Raw genomic sequence first — 19432 nt, forward strand, 5'->3', positions numbered from 1 at the left:
AATAAATAAAACGTGAAATACTGTCCATAATATCTGAATAGATGAAAATATCTTATCAACCGATGACAAGAAAATGAAAGGAGATACAAATAAAGTTAATAATTTTAAAAAGTTTGCGTACGTAGCATACGTAGCGTACGTACGCATTCCCGCCAGTTCCGCTGACAGACGGTTATCCGTCATTGGTAGCTACAGACTAGGCTGTGATGGGAAAAGGTGGAGGTGGCTTTGCTAATTATGATGAGTACGACAAAATTACTGTCGTGGCTTAAATCCGCGAATGGGAGCGTGGATCAGGAGAGAGGGAGAACTGAAGAGGACGTGTGTGAGCCGAGCGCAGATGCTAACGACAGTGGCAAAACCAGCCCCAGAACTGCTAGCAAACGGCAGAAATCAGTGAGGAGGAAGTATGACAAAAAATACATAAAACTGGGATTCATTTGGAGCAGGACAGAGGAGCTGCCCAGGCCGCAGTGTGTTGTATGTGGCGACATTCTGAGCAATGAGTCCATGCAACCATCGCATCTCAAACGGCATCTTACAACCAAACACACAGCACTAAAGGACAAACCAATGGATTTTTTGTTATGAAAACGTGATGAACTGAAACAGTCCAAGTCCACCATTCTGTCCTATGGTACACCCGTAGCCAAAGCACAGGAAGCTTCATATCGACACTGAAGGCATCTTTCCGAAAGCACACTCTGTTGGACTTTTGGATAAAGCAGTACAGTGAATACCCTGTGCTTTCTGACAAGGCTGTGCGATTTCTCCTTCCTTTTGTGACCACCTACCTGTGCGAGAAAGGCTTCTCTTCACTTGTCATAAAAACAAAGTACAGAAGCAGGGTGGATGCTGAGCCAAACCTGAGACTGAAGCTGACGTCCATTGACCCAGACGTTGCAGGACTGTGTTCACAGAGGCATGCACACCCATCACATTAAGTTCAGTAAGTTGTCAATCAATAGTCAATCAGTCAATAGTCTGTGTATATTTAACTACAGCTGTTATTCTTAATGCTTTTCCTCACTTTTGTTTTATTCTTAATCTTATTGTTCTTCCTCTGTTTGTGGGTGTGTGTTTCTGTTTCAGAAAGCAGTCACTGGAGTTAAGAAATGGCAAGAATAGCAGCTATGCATAGCCTGTTTTGATTTTTTTCAAGTACATCAAGTACAGAGCTTTTTTTTTACTTAACATTTAAGTACAGTAGTTATTTAACTTTTAAGTACATTTTCATTTAATCTTTAAGAACTGTCTTTTAATATTTATTTTAGTACAATGTTTATTTCACTTTTATGTGCAATTAATTTTATTTGATTCATTATTTAAGTACAGTGCTTTATTTTCCTATATTTAAACACAGTGTTACTGTTCAAAGTACTGTGTGTAATGTTACAGTGGCCAACAATATTAAATATACTTGTTAAATAAAACCTCCGCCTTGTTTTTAAAGAATACTGAGGCCTACTGGTACTTGGAGAGCCAAGTATTTTCTGAGGTGGTACTTGGTGAAAAAAGTTTGAGAACCACTGTTCTAGATGTACTGAGGTAAAGTTTGGTGTTCCACAAGGTTCTGTCTTGGGTCCACTGCTTTTTTTTTCTTGATATATGTTACCTCTGGGTGATATTATTCATAAACATTGTATTAGTTTCCACTGTTATGCTGATGACACACAGTTGGATGTCTCTGCAAAACCTGATGAGAGACACCAGCTTAATAGAATTGAGGAATGTGTGAAGGACATTAGACACTGGATGCTTATTAACTTCCTTCTGTTTAATTCTGACAAGACTGAAATACTTGTACTAGGACCACGTGCAGCTAGAAGTAAGTTTTCTGATTACACAGTAACTCTGGATGGCCTTTCTGTTTATTCACGTGCAGCAGTTAAAGACCTCAGAGTGATTATTGACCCCAGTCTTTCATTCAAAACTCACATTGGTAACATTACCCGGATAGCTTTCTTTCATCTCAGAAATATTGCTAAGATAAGAAATTTAATGTTACTACATGACGCAGAAAAACTAGTTCATGCTTTCGTTACCTCCAGGTTGGATTATTGTAATGCCTTACTGTCTGGATGTTCCAATATGTGCATAAACAAGCTTCAGTTAGTTCAAAATGCAGCAGCAAGAGTTCTTACTAGAACTAGAAAATATGACCACATCACCCCTGTCTTATCCACACTGCATTGGCTCCCAATCAAATTTTGTATTGATTATAAAGTACTACTATTGACACGTAGTGGATGTTCATTATGTCTAACTATTACAAATATTTTAAGTTCGTTTCTTAGACAAGGATATTTTTTAAGCTTGTTACCTCGTTAACAGTTTCGGCGAGAATCTCCCGCCTTCTTCAGAAACAGTCACCAGATGTCGAGTGGTGACGTGCCTTATCAGCTGATGTTGCGTTACGGAGGCGTGAACGTCCCGCCCAATTTGACAGGTAGTTCACGCCTCCTGCTGTCAGGTCGCTCCTCCAGGACGGCGCTCCAGGTGTGCGACAGTGCATACGCTCCCTCGTCCCAGTTCATCGTCCTCTGCGCCCGCTTACGTATCTCCACTGCCTCTAAAATCCAACGCTGGAATCTATTTTCTTCAGCGCGAATGACTCTGGCCTCTTCCCGATTCATTATGTGATTTTGCCGTTTGCAGTGGTCTGAAATGGCTGATTTTAGGTTTTCTTGGTTTGCTTTTTCTTTTTCGGATCTTGTGAGTCTTCTTGTTGTTTCTTTTTCACACTCTATTTGGTGTTCTTTCCTTCGAGTATGGAAGCATCTGCCCGTTTCACCAATATAGACTTTATTACATGAACGGCAAGGGATTTCATAGATGACGTTGCATTTATTGTCCAGTTGTATTTTGTCTTTGGGGTGAACTAGCAGCTGTCGGAGGTTCTTGTATGGTTTGACCGGGGTGTTGATGTGGTATTTCCTCATGGATCGTTGGATGCGTTCTGTGACTCCTTTTATGTATGGTAGTGTGACAAAGCCCCAGTTTGTTTTTTCAGTGTTTTTTCTTGTTTGTTTATTTTCTTTTATTTGTGTCTGTAATTTCCCTTTCCGAATTGCCCACAGTGGATATTGGCAGTTTTTTAATGCCTGTTGGATGTGTTGTTCCTCCTCCTGTCTGTCTTTCTTCTCTGTGATGCTCTGTGCTCGGTCGTATAGTGTTCTGATTACTGACATTTTGTGTGCGATGGGATGTTCAGATGTCCAGAGAAGATATTGGTCGGTGTGTGTAGGTTTTCTGTATGTTGTAATTCTAATGTTCCCTTCTTCTGTGTGGTGTATTTTTAAGTCCAAAAAAGCTATTGTCTTGTCCGTTTCCTCTTCGTGTGTGAATTTTATGTTGCCTGTCTTGTCTATGGAGTTTAAATGATCCGTGAGTTGTTGTGTGTGTCCTGTTTTGGTTATTTCGAGAATGTCATCAACATATCTTTTCCAGAAGATAGGTTTGCAGTTATCCGGTGCTGTTTCTATGGCTCGGGTTTCCAGATCCTCCATAAAAAAAGTTACATAGAGTGGCAGATAGCGGGTCCCCCATTGCAAATCCCTCTTTTTGTCTATAGATTATGCCTCTAAATTGGAAAAATGTAGAAGTGGAAATGAAATGTAATAGTTTTGTTATGTCCTGTGCTGTAAGTTTTGTGTGTTTTTTCAGGGTTCTGTCTGCTTTTAACCGGTTTTCTACTATGTTGAGTGTGTTTGTGACCGGTGTTTTTGTAAAGAGGGATATGATGTCATGCGATACAAACATTTCATCCTTTTTTATCTTGATTTCCTTTAATTCTTTCGCCAGTTGTTTTGAGTTTTTGCAGTGGTATTCCGTAAGTCCGAGGAGTGGTTTGATTATGTCTGCCAGCGTCTTGGAAAGGTTGTAGGTAACTGATCCTATACTGTCTACTATGGGTCTTAGTGGTGCTCCGGGTTTATGAATTTTCGGTGTGCCGTATATCCGGGGGGTGATGTTTGCTGTGGGGATGAGGTGGTTGTATGTTTGTTTATCGATTTTGTTGTCATCCAGTAACAGTTTGAGTAATAGCTTTAGTCTTCTTTTCTTTTCCTCCATCGGGTCTTTTTTTAATACTTCATATGTGTTTGGGTCCGTGAGCATTTCATTCATTTGTTTTTCATATTGATTAGTGTCCAGGATAACCGTGGTCCTCCCTTTATCAGCCGGTAATATTGTTATTTTCTTGTTCTTTGTAAGTGTTCTGATGGCTTCCATTTCCTGTTTGGTTATGTTTCTGGGTGGCGGTTTAGCTGAGGTGAGGATGCCTGCTATTTCGTTCCTTAATGCAGCTTTCTGTCCTTGGTCCTGTATCATATTGCACGCTAGTTCCGTGGCTAATACGAATTCTTCATGCGGGATTTTATTTGGTGTGATGGCATAGTTTAGTCCCCGTGAGAGTATGGTGCGTTCTGCTGTTGTTAGTGTGTGTTTAGACAGGTTGCAAATCCATTTTTCGTTTATTTGCTTGTCCTTGCATTTATTTTGTTTCTTATTGATAAGTCTGTTCAGTTTTTTAATATGGCGTGTTTTTGTTTTTGAAAACTCTTGTTCTTGTATTGCATTCAGATGTTCTTCCATATTTTTTTCCATTTCACTGCTGAATTTGAACCGGCGTTTGAATTCTTGTTTTCTTTGTGCTATTTCTGTGTTTAAATTGTTGATTTTGTTAGTCGTGCATCTGATTCTTTCTCTTACCAGAGTCATTCGCGCTCTTTCGATGGTCCTTTCTGCGTTTCTTGTTGGTATCGGATTTTTTATGTAGAGGCTTGCTGGAATGACGCCTTCGTCTCGGCAGCGGAGATTGAAGCGGAGATGGTTTCTTTGTCGCGCCAATTTTTTTCCTAGCTTTTCCAGGTAGCGTACCTCTTTGGCACAATCTTCTCCATAACTTATTTTTAATACGTAGTGGATGTTCATTATGTCTAACTATTACAAATATTTTAAGTTCGTTTCTTAGACAAGGATATTTTTTAAGCTTGTTACCTCATTAACAGTTTCGGCGAGAATCTCCCGCCTTCTTCAGAAACAGTCACCAGATGTCGAGTGGTGACGTGCCTTATCAGCTGATGTTGCGTTACGGAGGCGTGAACGTCCCGCCCAATTTGACAGGTAGTTCACGCCTCCTGCTGAAGCTATTACTCAAACCGTTACTGGATGACAACAAAATCGATAAACAAACATACAACCACCTCATCCCCACAGCAGACATCACCCCCCGGATATACGGCACACCGAAAATTCATAAACCCGGAGCACCACTAAGACCCATAGTAGACAGTATAGGATCAGTTACCTACAACCTTTCCAAGACGCTGGCAGACATAATCAAACCACTCCTCGGACTTACGGAATACCACTGCAAAAACTCAAAACAACTGGCGAAAGAATTAAAGGAAATCAAGATAAAAAAGGATGAAATGTTTGTATCGCATGACATCATATCCCTCTTTACAAAAACACCGGTCACAAACACACTCAACATAGTAGAAAACCAGTTAAAAGCAGACAGAACCCTGAAAAAACGCACAAAACTTACAGCACAGGACATAACAAAACTATTACATTTCATTTCCACTTCCACATTTTTCCAATTTAGAGGCATAATCTATAGACAAAAAGAGGGATTTGCAATGGGGGACCCACTATCTGCCACTCTATGTAACTTTTTTATGGAGGATCTGGAAACCCGAGCCATAGAAACAGCACCGGATAACTGCAAACCTATCTTCTGGAAAAGATATGTTGATGACATTCTCGAAATAACCAAAACAGGACACACACAACAACTCACGGATCATTTAAACTCCATAGACAAGACAGGCAACATAAAATTCACACACGAAGAGGAAACGGACAAGACAATAGCTTTTTTGGACTTAAAAATACACCACACAGAAGAAGGGAACATTAGAATTACAACATACAGAAAACCTACACACACCGACCAATATCTTCTCTGGACATCTGAACATCCCATCGCACACAAAATATCAGTAATCAGAACACTATACGACTGAGCACAGAGCATCACAGAGGAGAAAGACAGACAGGAGGAGGAACAACACATCCAACAGGCATTAAAAAACTGCCAATATCCACTGTGGGCAATTCGGAAAGGGAAATTACAGACACAAATAAAAGAAAATAAAGAAACAAGAAAAAACACTGAAAAAACAAACCGGGGCTTTGTCACACTACCATACATAAAAGGAGTCACAGAACGCATCCAACAATCCATGAGGAAATACCACATCAACACCCCGGTCAAACCATACAAGAACCTCCGACAGCTGCTAGTTCACCCCAAAGACAAAATACAACTGGACAATAAATGCAACGTCATCTATGAAATCCCTTGCCGTTCATGTAATAAAGTCTATATTGGTGAAACGGGCAGATGCTTCCATACTCGAAGGAAAGAACACCAAATAGAGTGTGAAAAAGAAACAACAAGAAGACTCACAAGATCCGAAAAAGAAAAAGCAAACCAAGAAAACCTAAAATCAGCCATTTCAGACCACTGCAAACGGCAAAATCACATAATGAATTGGGAAGAGGCCAGAGTCATTCGCGCTGAAGAAAATAGATTCCAGCGTTGGATTTTAGAGGCAGTGGAGATACGTAAGCGGGCGCAGAGGACGATGAACCGGGACGAGGGAGCGTATGCACTGTCGCACACCTGGAGCACCGTCCTGGAGGAGCGACCTGACAGCAGGAGGCGTGAACTACCTGTCAAATTGGGCGGGACGTTCACGCCTCCGTAACGCAACATCAGCTGATAAGGCACGTCACCACTCGACATCTGGTGACTGTTTCTGAAGAAGGCGGGAGATTCTCGCCGAAACTGTTAACGAGGTAACAAGCTTAAAAAATATCCTTGTCTAAGAAACGAACTTAAAATTTTACTACTATTGACCTTTAAAGCACTGAATGGTCTCGCACCACAGTACCTGAGTGAACTTCTGCTCCTCTATGACCCGCCACACCTACTTAGATCAAAAGGTGCAGGTTATCTGCTGGTACCTCGTATAGTGAAGGCTATATCAGGGGGCAGAGCCTTTTCTTACAAAGCCCCACAGTTATGGAACAGCCTTCCAAGTAGTGTTCGGGAATCAGACACAGTCTCAGTGTTTAAGTCAAGGCTGAAAACATATCTGTTTAGTCAAGCCTTTTGTTAATGGTGTTTGAGGTAAAGGAGTAGATCTGGAGGGTCCTCAGACATAGAGTGTTTTGATAAACTGGGATGTATGGATGCTGTCAGTCCCCACTTGCTTGCTCACTCAAGTTTGTTGATGGTGTAGTGGCTGGCTGCTTTATGTCCCGGGGCTCCTTCATGCCTGTGTTACCTTCTGGCTCTCCCCTTTTAGTTATGCTGTCATAGTTAGTTGCTGGAGTTCCTGCTTGTACTCAGTGCAATATGTATACTGTTCCTACTTATTCAGGTGACATTGGGCATACCTAACAACCTGCGTTTTCTCTCTCTTCTCCCACCCCCCAAATCTGTTCCTCTGAGTTACATGTTGGTCCTGGGATGGAGATGCTGACCTCTTCTGCTCCTTGGACCTGCCTGATCCATCCTGGTGCCCTGCGTCTGGTTGGAGTCTCATCGCATCGCTCCTGTGGAGGGTGGCCCCATGTGGACAGTTGGGGGTCATGCCTGGAGGATGCTCTGGACTCTTGCAGTGGTGCTTTTTTGGCTGGGGACTGCAGTTGACTTGCTGACTTTAGGACTGTAGTTGACTTGCTGACTTTGGGACTACGGTTGTTGTGAACGGTTTTGCACTTGGGTTTCCGTCGGTGGGGGGTTTATAGCATCAACAAAGCTGACTTTGTTAGGACTGTTTATGTTAGTCATGTTATCTGTTGTTGCCCTGATGGGGATGAGTTCCCTTTTGAGTCTGGTTCCTCTCGAGGTTTCTTCCTCATGTCGTCTGAGGGGAGTTTTTCCTTGCCACCGTCGCCACATGCGTGCTCATTGGGGATAGATTAGGGATAAAATTAGCTCATATTTTAAGTCCTTCAAATTCTGTAAAGCTGCTTTGCGACAATGTTTATTGTTAAAAGAGCTATACAAATAATCTTGACTTGACAAGGCACAAACAAAAGGCAAAGTCCAAAATACAGTGGGGATTCAGAAAACCAGAATAACAATAGAAGTAAAAGGCTCAGTAAGGTCAGACACAAGGCACTGAACGTATTACTAGAGCCTGGAACAAGTACATTAGCATTGTGCCGAATGACTTGGAGGCATGGGTGTTCCACCATTAGTAGGTACTCAGCCCACCAGCATGCTCACCCAGTGAGCATGCCGCATCCCACCCATAAATTTGCAGCAGGTTCTTGTAAAATAATCTGCAATCAAATCAAAGTCCTCCCCATACCACATCACTGACCTCCATTTTGGTAGCCCTCAACTAACTATAACTAGCCCTCCACTGTAACCCTATAACTAGGGTTACAGTGGAGGGCTAGTCCTCTGGTAACCATGAGAGTTTGGCTCCCAACTCACATCTGTATTGTGGTGTGCCTCACCAGATATCAGTAGGTACCAATTTTATTTGGTCTTTGGTATGTCCCAACCATGAGTAGAACTCACAATTTCCCAGTTAAGAGGCAGACATGGTAACCACTAGGCCAACTTGTGGCAAAATAATCTGTACTGGAACAAAAATCTGTCTGGTGGGTAATCTATTCCATTATAGGGTGCTGGTATGTCCAACTCTAGCCTCTGCAGAAAAATGATTGATTTAGACTGAAGAACAGAAACCCTTGCATGGCATTGAGGAATGTGCTTGCTCTCTTCGACTCCATCTATGTTTTGGCAAAGTAATTGGTCAGGTACTGATGGAAGTGGATGAATGGATGTTATCACAGAAGAGTGTTCATTGAAAAACATGCAGGCAAACGGATCCAAATAGACATGCAAAATCTGAGTAGAATAATCATCAGTGGTCAGGCAGGGCACAAACAGAATATCGGAGGCACAGACAAAAGGCAAAGTCCAAAATATAGCCGGAAGTCCAAAAACCAGAATAACAATAGAAACAAAAGACTCGGTAGGGTCAGACAGGAGGCACCAAACGTATTACTTTGCAAAGTTCTGTGTTGTCCAAGGCCTTATATGCACATGCCATAATTGTGCTTTGATCATGAACAAGTGTATAATTAGTCCTTGTCAGTCAGAGTGCAGTGTGCATGTGAGTAGAGACTTGAAGCATGCCTAGTGTGAACACGCACGGATGTGAGAAATAATGTGCCGTGGATGTGCAGTCATAATTTCCTTGTTACTTTTTGTTTTAAAAATATTCATATTGTCATGGTGTTATTTTGTATGTTTATTTATTAAAACTTAACTGAACAAACTTAAGAAAACCTTACATTTTCTTCATTTTGATAGTTACTAGCATACATGTCACATAAACACCTGCAATATTTTCATGTGCACTGGCTTTTATCATCATACCAACATTCAGTGTGGTTCTCCAGCATACCAGCAGCCCACCTTAGTGAACAGTCTACTATCACCAATCACCAGCATCAATCCACCAGCACCAGGAAATACAATGAACTCCTCAGAGGCTGATCTGAGTACCTGTTTCAAAGTTATGTGTCGATCAAATTTGAAGGCGTGGCCTATAATGACTCTATGGCTAATATCTTGTGATGTCAGGGTCCAAACTTAATGAAATTTGATAGTCACTAAGAGTACAACATTCTATACACCAAATTTCATGAAATTTCATCCATGGGGGTGCTACAATTAACACGGCCATATCTCAAGAATGACTTAAGCTAAGAATCTGAAATTTGGTGTACTTATATTTGGCCCCATTTGCCTACATGTTTGAAAGTGTCAAATGGCTGGTTCACCAAAATCACCACCAAACAGCCAATCAAAGCAAACCAGACAGTATTTGCTATTATGAATGGCCAAATTTCTTTTACTACTTTTTTTCCTTATTAAACTTCAAATTTTATAGACTCATGCTTATTGGCACATAGTAGCCATGTACCAAATATGAAACAAATTGGTCAGAATAGCTGTAATAAGCACATTTGTTTCAAAGTTTTGAGCCAATGAAATTTTAAAGAGTGACCCCAGTTGACTCTATGGCCAGTATCTTGTGAACTAAATGTGAACATTTCATGAACCTTAATCACCACTTCATCACCTTCCTTGGAAGCACAGCAAATTTTGTGGTATTTTATCCATCAGGGGTTCTACAACAGAAACATTGCAATATCTTGGCCACTTATGCTGTTGAATACATTGAACCACTTCTAATTCCATCATTGTTTGCAACTTCTGCAAGGTTGCTTGGGCCCCAGTGATCACCACTTGCAGCTTTTTTTTTTCTTTGAAGAGTAAATCAGGAATGTGACGTCAAAGTGACATCATGTCCTTCTTGCTCCTGAAAAGTGACTGAGTTTTTTCATGAGTTGCATCATCTTACTTTAGCTATCTATGAAATTGTCCCACAATCCTGTGTGTGTGTGTGTGTGTGTGTATCTTCACTCCCACCCTGCCCACCTCCATCCCACTAAAAGCCATATCAGAATTACTTCTCCTCACCTTGTTATTTTGTGAGTAGGATCAGTGTAGTGTGCACTACTTGGTTTGGCTGTGTCCCAAACCCTGAAAGGAGGGGAAGGGAGATATTTGGTACTCTTATGAATAATGATCCAGACATGCATCACTGGTGGCGGTGTAGTGGTTAGCGCTGTCACCTCACAGCAAGAAGGTCCGGGTTCGAGCCCCGGGACCGGCGAGGGCATTTCTGTGTGGAGTTTGCATGTTCTCCCCGTGTCCGTGTGGGTTTCCTCCGGTTGCTCCGGTTTCCCCCACAGTCCAAAGACATGCAGGTTAGGTTAACTGGTGACTCTAAATTGACCGTAGGTGTGAATGTGAGTGTGAATGGTTGTCTGTGTCTATGTGTCAGCCCTGTGATGACCTGGCGACTTGTCCAGGGTGTACCCCACCTTTTGCCCATAGTCAGCTGGGATAGGCTCCAGCTTGCCTGCAACCCTGTAGAAGGATAAAGTGGCTAGAGATAATAAGATGAGATGAGACATGCGTCACTCTGAGCCGCGGCTTTCTGAAGCCCGCCACAGGCAATTACTTTGGTTTAGATTCTGAAGAAAGAAAGGAGAAAGAGGTGGGAGATGGAATGAGTCCAGAGGAAAGGGTGGAAAGTGGACAGTGCCATCTAGAGGAGGACCTGTTTTATTCTGGTGTGGGAAAGGAAAGAACTAAAGCTCTTTTTAAGATTCTGGCACTGTGGCAGTATGACATCCTGTTGATCTCAAACTTGCTATATTGCTGTTTTTGGCCATTTTAAACTTAATGTTATCTATTTATTAAAATGTCACTCACTTAGCTCATCAGTGGAACATTCAGCACTCCTCAGTAAAGCTGGGTATTTTTCTCACTGTAAAGATGTCATGTTTTCTCAAATACTGAAATTAAAATAATTCACTGTGTTCTGTACATTTGGCATTTCATTCTCTACTTCAAGTTCCATTATTCCTCAGCTTCATGCCATCATGTATAGCTAGATTAGACTGGAAATGATGTGTTAATGTTATATAGTATTATAAAATAATCATTATTAGGTGTTTTAGTGAATAGTAAATATTTATATATTACAGGCTAAGAGTGTAGTGTGATAGATGTCTGACATTTAAAAAAAAATTCCAAATGAATTAATCCAGCTACATAACTCATAATGCAACAAGAAACTGCAACAATAATTTCCTTTGTTCACTTGAAGAAAAATAATGGTATCAATTGGCAACTTCTGTTTTCCATTGATGGCTGCTGACACAAGTGAACTGGCCATTTGGATTCAAAATGGCTCCAAGCAATGTGTACTTCCTTGTACTGTGTGGATGTAGCATAAAATAAGTAAGACAAACATCCCTCAGCTATCCCTGTGGGGTGAATAAGAAGGCAGTTGTATACACAGTTACAATACCAGTCCTAAATCCTGTAACTGTAATACTGGTCATGTGAATCTGTATAATAATCAAATATACCATGCACCACGGGCGATTGCTCTAAGACAATGAGGGAGGCTCAGCCTCCTCTAAAAATGCCCTTATAACTTTAATGTGTGCGTGAGTTTTTCCCCCTCGTGACAGCACGATGCAGCGCAGCCTCAGTGGACTTCAATGGCATTTGGGAGCTCTGCGCTTTTCAATCTCAAAATGCAAGACGATTATTGGACAAATACTGCGAAAACACCCGCCCACGGACTCCCAGCCTCAGTGGACTTCAATGGCATTTGGGAGTTATGCGCTTTTCAATCTCAAAATGCAAGACAGTTATTGGACAAATACTGTGAAAATGCCCGCCTATGGACTCCGAGCCTCACATGGGACGGACATGGCAGTTTCCACGAGGAGACTGGCGATTGGTGAAAGCGGCCGGATATTTTCTTTGATTGACAGCTCGTTTCAACTATAGACAGGCAGCGGTGAATTTCAGTTCAGTCCCATGTGGATTCGCAAGTGCTGTGGTGTATTGTAAGAGATCAGCTTACATTTCGATTTCATTCATTACATACGGTTTCTACCAGCTTTTTTAGTTTGTATATATTTTCATTGTAAATAAAGCGTAAATATAGTGTTGTCAAGTTTGCTATCTTAGTTCCAGAAATTTCATTTATTTGAGTGACTGAACTTGAACTTGAGGGGGCTAGTCAGCTAGCAAGAAAGCTGTGCACGGAGGCCAAGCATTGCTGATTTAATTTTGGCGAAGCCATTTGCCAGTCTTCCTTTCGAGGAAAAAATTAAAATTAAAGAGCAGGGTAGACCAACGCCTCAAATTGACTTGGTGAAAAAGGTAGGGAATAATACTCATTCCCTTCAGCTCTCCTGGTACGAGAAAGTGAATTGGCTAACAGCAAGTGACCCACATCAACAACAGTAAATAGGCTACTTTAGTAATATGTCATGGATGGACCAAAAATATAGAATCTATTTAAAATGTTTATGCTGAGTATATTATATTGGAATATATATTTTTCTGGACATGAATTAAACACAGCTACAATCTGGAAAACATTTTTAAACAAAAACACAGCCGAGAACATTTCACACTACAGACCTGGATTAAAAGTGAAGGGTTATCAAAATTGTCAGTAAAACATTTCTCAGTCAAAATAAGTAAAATATAGGGAAAGTGTCATTGAATGAAATGTGTGGCACCCAGCTCTACTGCTGAGGTTCCTGACAAAGAGCTGCTTTCAATAATGGTCAATTTTTAAACAACATGCCACAATTTTAAAATATAAAATGTTAAAATATACCCCCCCCCAACACCACCATCATATATATTGGACAGTAGGCTAATGGGCCAAAAGAACCTGTTATTTCAGTTTGTGATGCTGCCAACAATCAGCCAGATCAGAGGCAAGAGTATGGGCAAAATTGATGTTTTTTCTTTTAAAATCTGGAAATATCGTAACCGACCAGCCTCCCCTGTTTGAAAGACTACCAGCTGCCACTGCCATGCACTGAGAGGTTCTGTTTGAAATTATGGATTCTCTGAGGTGATTGGCATAGTACTATTTTCTGAGGGGCTGCACCCCCTGTCATGGTGGCGTGGTTGCCATTGATATGGGGTCATATGACACTAATTAATCTAGTGTATAATCATGAGTATAATCAGGGGTTAAATTGGGATTGGTTATGTGGGGGGGCTCTGCCTCGTACCCGCCCCTGCCCCCGCCGCCCTGCCCCAATATACTTTTTGGAAAATAACCCTCTAATTTGATAACCATATCATATTGCACAGAGATATACACCTTATCTGTGTGTTGTAGGCCTATGTGTGTCTTGTAGTGCCCCCCCTACATATTATGACAGTTTGAATGTAGATTGGTTGGCCAATGTAACAGATTGTACAGGTTATTGTACATTGGTTTGAAGGAAATGATTAGTGGGGGGTCTGGGGGTCCTCCCCCAGAAGTTTTTTTATTATCATACATGTTATTTGCTGAATTCTGGTGCATTTTAATAAGTTGTTAGCTGACTTTACAGAGGTAGGTTGAGCAATATCATTTTAAATCTTGTCACATGCCTACAGGTGAAAAATGTGAAGGAGAAATGTTCAGTGAGAAAATTTGAAGGCTTGCACAATCTTAAACCAAAACAGTTGATTTATTTTGGAGGATAAATGTTAAATATGCCAAAACACTGTCAGTCAAATTATCAATCAAATATATTCACGCAGTGAATGCAACCAAATACAAACAACACTATAACATTGGAAGCATTTATTATTATTGTTATTATTATGTATTCAATTATTTATTTGGCATGTGGTGCTTTTTGTATTGTCTAGAACATACATAAGATGAGCATATTATAGCAGCAAAATAGAAGCACAATCATTTGAATGCAGCAAAATGCTTCTATTTTGCTGCTATAATATGCTCATCTTATGTATGTTCTAGACAATGCAAAAAGCACCACATGCCAAATAAATAATTGAATACATAATAACAATAATAATTACACTAATAATACACTAATAATATTAACAATAAATAATAATAAATTAACATTAAATTAAATATTAACAATAAATAATAAAACACTAATAATATTAACAATACAGTGAACATAATCATTATCATATTTTTTATTATTAAAAACAAAATATCAAATAATACTGAAGAGGGGAAAAATAATACTGATCTAAATATGTTGTGTTTTTATTTTTAGACAGTATGTGTTTTAATACTGATCTAAATATGTTGTGTTTTTATTTTTAGACAGTATGTGTTTTGCTAAACACATACTGTCTAAAAATAAAAACAACATATTTAGATCAGTATTATTTTTCCCCCTCTTCAGTATTATTTGATATTTTGTTTTTAATAATAAAAAATATGATAATGAACTGACATCTCCCCCTTCCCCCTGGCTAATTTCTGTCGATAACTGGGGACTATGGAAATTGAACTCGCCAAATGCACAGACAGTTCGTTCAAGCACCTCTGATGGATTAGGATAGTATGCAGGTAAAAGGGGAGACGGTGTACAGAGAAAATTATAAACAAGTCACAACGCTGAAACACAAGCCCAAAAACCCACAAACCACGACTTCTGATTTTTTTTTAAAGCGAGCTCACAAAAAAAGAAACCCCAAAGTCACTTATAAAAAGCAGAATTGGCAACCCACGCAGTGTTCCAGAAACCAGAATCTCTGATCGCAAGTTCTGTTCTAAATAGCTTTGACAGGTCGTCTTGTTATCAGGAAAACTATGATCTATCTTATTAAAGTCATGGGTTTATTGATTAATAAAACAATATTTAATTATTCAGAACTGAAAATCGTGAAAAGGGTTTGTTGCTTTTGATGTGTGCGTGATCATATGCCATCCGTTCCGAGCTTATGTGCCGGGGCTCAGCCCCGGACAGCCCCGGCCCAATTTAACCCGAGTATAATCCAGAGAACAATGCAATGTACAATCCAGAGTCTAATATTGTGCATAATTCAGACTATAAAACCTGTGTTACCTGGTATACAATTCAGAGTATAATCTAGAGTACAACCCAATATGCAAACCCAAATCAGAAAAAAAAAAGTTTGGATAGTATGGAAAATGCAAATAAAAAAGAAAGCAGTGATTTATGAATTTATTTTGACTTGTGTTTCATTGCAGACAGTACGAACCCAAAATATTTCATGTTTTGTCTGATTTAACTTTATTTCATTTGTTAATATGCATCCATTCCTGCATTTCAGCCTGCAACACATTCCAAAAAAAAGTTGGGATGGGACAGTTTAGGGCTAGTCATGAGGTAAAACACTTAAATAATGATGCAATTTGAAATAGATGATTGTAATCATTATCTTGTACAAAATCAGTATCCAGGAAAGGCCTAGTCTTTAATGAGCAAAGATTATCTCCAGTTTGTCAAGAAATGAGAAAATTATTGAAATGTTTAAAAACAATGTTCCTCAAAGAAAGATATAAAGGGATTTTGATATTTCACCCTGTACAGTGCATAATGTCATTAAAAAATTCAAGGAATCTGGAGGAATTTTGGTGCAAGGGGCAAGCCTAAGCTGACCACCTTTCCAAATAGCACTGCATAAAGAACTATCATTCATCTATAGCAGATATAACCACATGGGCTTGGGATTACTTTGGCAAACCTTTGTCAAGCACTACAAGACAGAATTATATCCACAGATGCCAGTTAAAACTTTTGATGGGTGGCATGGCATGCAGTCGCCTCACAGCAAGAAGATTCCAGGTTCGAACCTCATGGCTGACAGTGGGGCCTTTCTGTGTGGAGTTTGCATGTTCTCCCTTTGTCTGTGCTCTGGTTTCTGCCCACAATTAAAAGACATGCAGATTAGGTACAATGGGGCCACTGTAATTGGCGTAAGCTGTAGTGGTTACCCAAATAAATAAATTAATTAAAAATGAAATAAATAAAATTACTGTGCAAAAAGGAAGCCTTATGTTAACTGTGTTCAGAAGCACCACTGACTTCTCTGGGCTTGGAGGCATCTAAAATGTACCATCATACAGTGGAAGCATGTACTGTAGTCAGACAAATCAGAATTACATGTCTTCTTTGGAAGAAATGGATGCAGTGTGCTCCAGACCAAAGACAAAAATGACCATTGGAATGTTCCCAGCAACAAGTCCAAAAGTCAGGGTCTGTCATGGTATGAGGTTATGTCAGTGCTCCTAGGTAATTTATACTTCTGTGAATACAGCATTAATTTAAAAAAAGTACATTGAGATTTTGGAGTGACATATGCTGCCTTCAAGATGACATCTTTTCCAGGAATATTTCACCAACATAGTGGAAAATCAAATTCTATAGATATTACAAAGGCAGGGCTGCAGAAGAAGAAGCTGCCTGTCTCCTCTTTCACCAATAGAGAATGTGTGGTGAATTTTGAAATTAAAAATATGCCAGTGATGACCCTGTACTATTACACACTTTAATACATATTTGCAGGAAGAATGGGACAAAATAACTCCTGAAATGCTTCATTACTTGGTATCTTCAGGCCCTTAAACATCTTTTAAGTGTTGTGAGAAGGAATGGCAATATTATAACGTGGTAAATCCTTTACTATCCCAACTTTTTTTGAAATGTGTTGCAAGAATCAAAATTTCTTTCATGTTTATTTAAAAAAAAATCATGAGGTAAAACTGTCACAGCCCATGCCAGACAGAGCCTTCCCTTGCCCCCACTTCATCTCTCTCCCTTTTTTCCCTTTCATCAGCAGTGCCATCCACCTGCCATTGAGCTAACCTGCCTCTTCATTCCCAAGCCCTCTTCTCCCCTCCTGGTCCACCTACTGCTCCTTTACCCCAGCTGAAGTGTTGGTTAAGCCAGGGGTTCCCAAACTTTTCCATGCCAAGGCCCCCCAAACAGCATTAGCTTCCGGCCGGGGACCCCCTTTGCAAACCCACAGACAATGCTACAAAATATGTAAAGAAACATCAACTTTTAGAATGTTTTCTCTTACTTTTATTCAATATTCAATAATTGTTACATTTGTTTAGCATAAGAATATTATTAACTAACATGTTTTCAACATAAATATTTTCGCACTGAACAATAAAACGTATAACCTCCTGTAGTACCTGATTCAACTCGTTATCCATCCTTTTTGCGACCAGTGCCTCACGATGGAGCATGCAGTGTGTGGCCACTACATGCAGGGCCTTCTGCTTAATGAGATCGGTCACTCCACTGATCTTCCTGGTCATCGCCGCGGCTCCGTCCGAACACACCCCCACACAACGGGTCCAGTCCAATCTGTTAGACTCGATGTAATCATCCAAAACTTGAAAAATGTCTTTCCCAGTAGTTCTTCTTTCAAGTGCTTTAAAAATAGTATTTCCTCCACAAATCTTTCCTGTGAAATAAATCTGATGTACACAAGCAGTTGGGCCTCATTGGATAAATCTGTGCTCTCATCCAGCTGAAGTGCGAAGTATTCGCTGGCTCTCACCTGCTCCAACAGCTGAGCAGATATGTCTTGAGCCATGTCACCAATCTGTCGGCTCACGGTGTTATCAGAGAGTGGGACAGCATCGATTTTTTTGGCAGCATCCTCACCAAGCAATTCTCGGACAATGTCTTTGGTGGCTGGTAAAATCAAATCTTCTCCAATTGAGTGAGGATTTTTAGCATGAGCAATGTGGTACGAGGCTAAAAATGATGCCTTCAGGGCCTGCTCGGGGACAGTAGCTTGCTGGGTGAATGCAGCAGATTGCCTGACCAAATGCTCTTCTTTGCGTCTGAAGAAATCTACTGTTTTTTCGGCATCTGTCGGATGTTTTTGTACCAAGTGACGCTGAAGTTTCGAAGGTTTTAAGCACTCGTTTGACAGGGTCTCCAGACAGAGGACGCATTTCGGGCAATCATAGCCATTTTTCTGTATGGCTGTAAAGCCGTACTTAATGTATGCTGCTTCATATTTTCGGATTTTATTTAGCCAGGACTTCTTAGTTTTTTTCGTAGCAGTGTCCTCCACAGCAGGGCTGTTGGTTTGTTCCTTCGGTCTCTTCTTTGAAAACCTGTCCATTTTGCGCTAGCAATACACTAGTTTGAGGAGCAAAGCAGCTTGATAAATGGCGCAAACTGCAACATCACAGGCAATCGGAGAGATGAGCATGGCAAACAACGTTTCGATATGATGTATTATTATTAATAATTATATTTTATAATAATGATTAAAAACTAATTACAATATATTTAATAATTATTTTTAATAAGTATATTTTTTTTGCGCAATTTTTTTGTTATCATCCCTCCAACTTTCTGAGGCCCCCCTAGCGCCCCCTGGCAGCCCCCACTTTGAAAACCACTGCAGTAGTATAGTCAAAACCAGTGATGTCATCTTCTATTTATATGATACATATATAACTTAGCTTTGTCAATTCAATCATCATCACCCAATCACATTGCTACAACACACTTTTGATTGTGCTTGAATGCTTGGCATAATCAGAAACATAATTGGGATAGTGCCCATACTCGCAGAAGAAAGGCTGGTAAAATTAATAGAAAAAAGATGTGAAATTGACCAAATCTGCATTGGTGGTGTGCTCTGTCCCTGTATCATCTGTAAATGCATGGAAAGGCTCCAGCTCCGCAGTGTTATGAATCTATGAACCGTGCTCAGCCCACAGTGCCTCTGCAGACTAACACACATGTGGAAGCAGTTAGCGCTCTCATTGTAGCCTCTATTAACCCCACCTCTGAGCTGACTCTCCCTATTGAAAATAATGCAAATATTGTACCTGTTTTCTCCAGGCGAGATGCAACTTATTGCTCTCAAAATAAACCTAATGCTCAACAGAAAATTTGCAAACCCATATAGCCACTTGATACACAACCTAACCCAGCCTTCCCTTTTGTGGTT

The sequence above is a fragment of the Neoarius graeffei genome, chromosome 18 (genome assembly GCF_027579695.1).
Source record: "Neoarius graeffei isolate fNeoGra1 chromosome 18, fNeoGra1.pri, whole genome shotgun sequence".
In the NCBI taxonomy this organism is placed as follows: domain Eukaryota; kingdom Metazoa; phylum Chordata; class Actinopteri; order Siluriformes; family Ariidae; genus Neoarius; species Neoarius graeffei.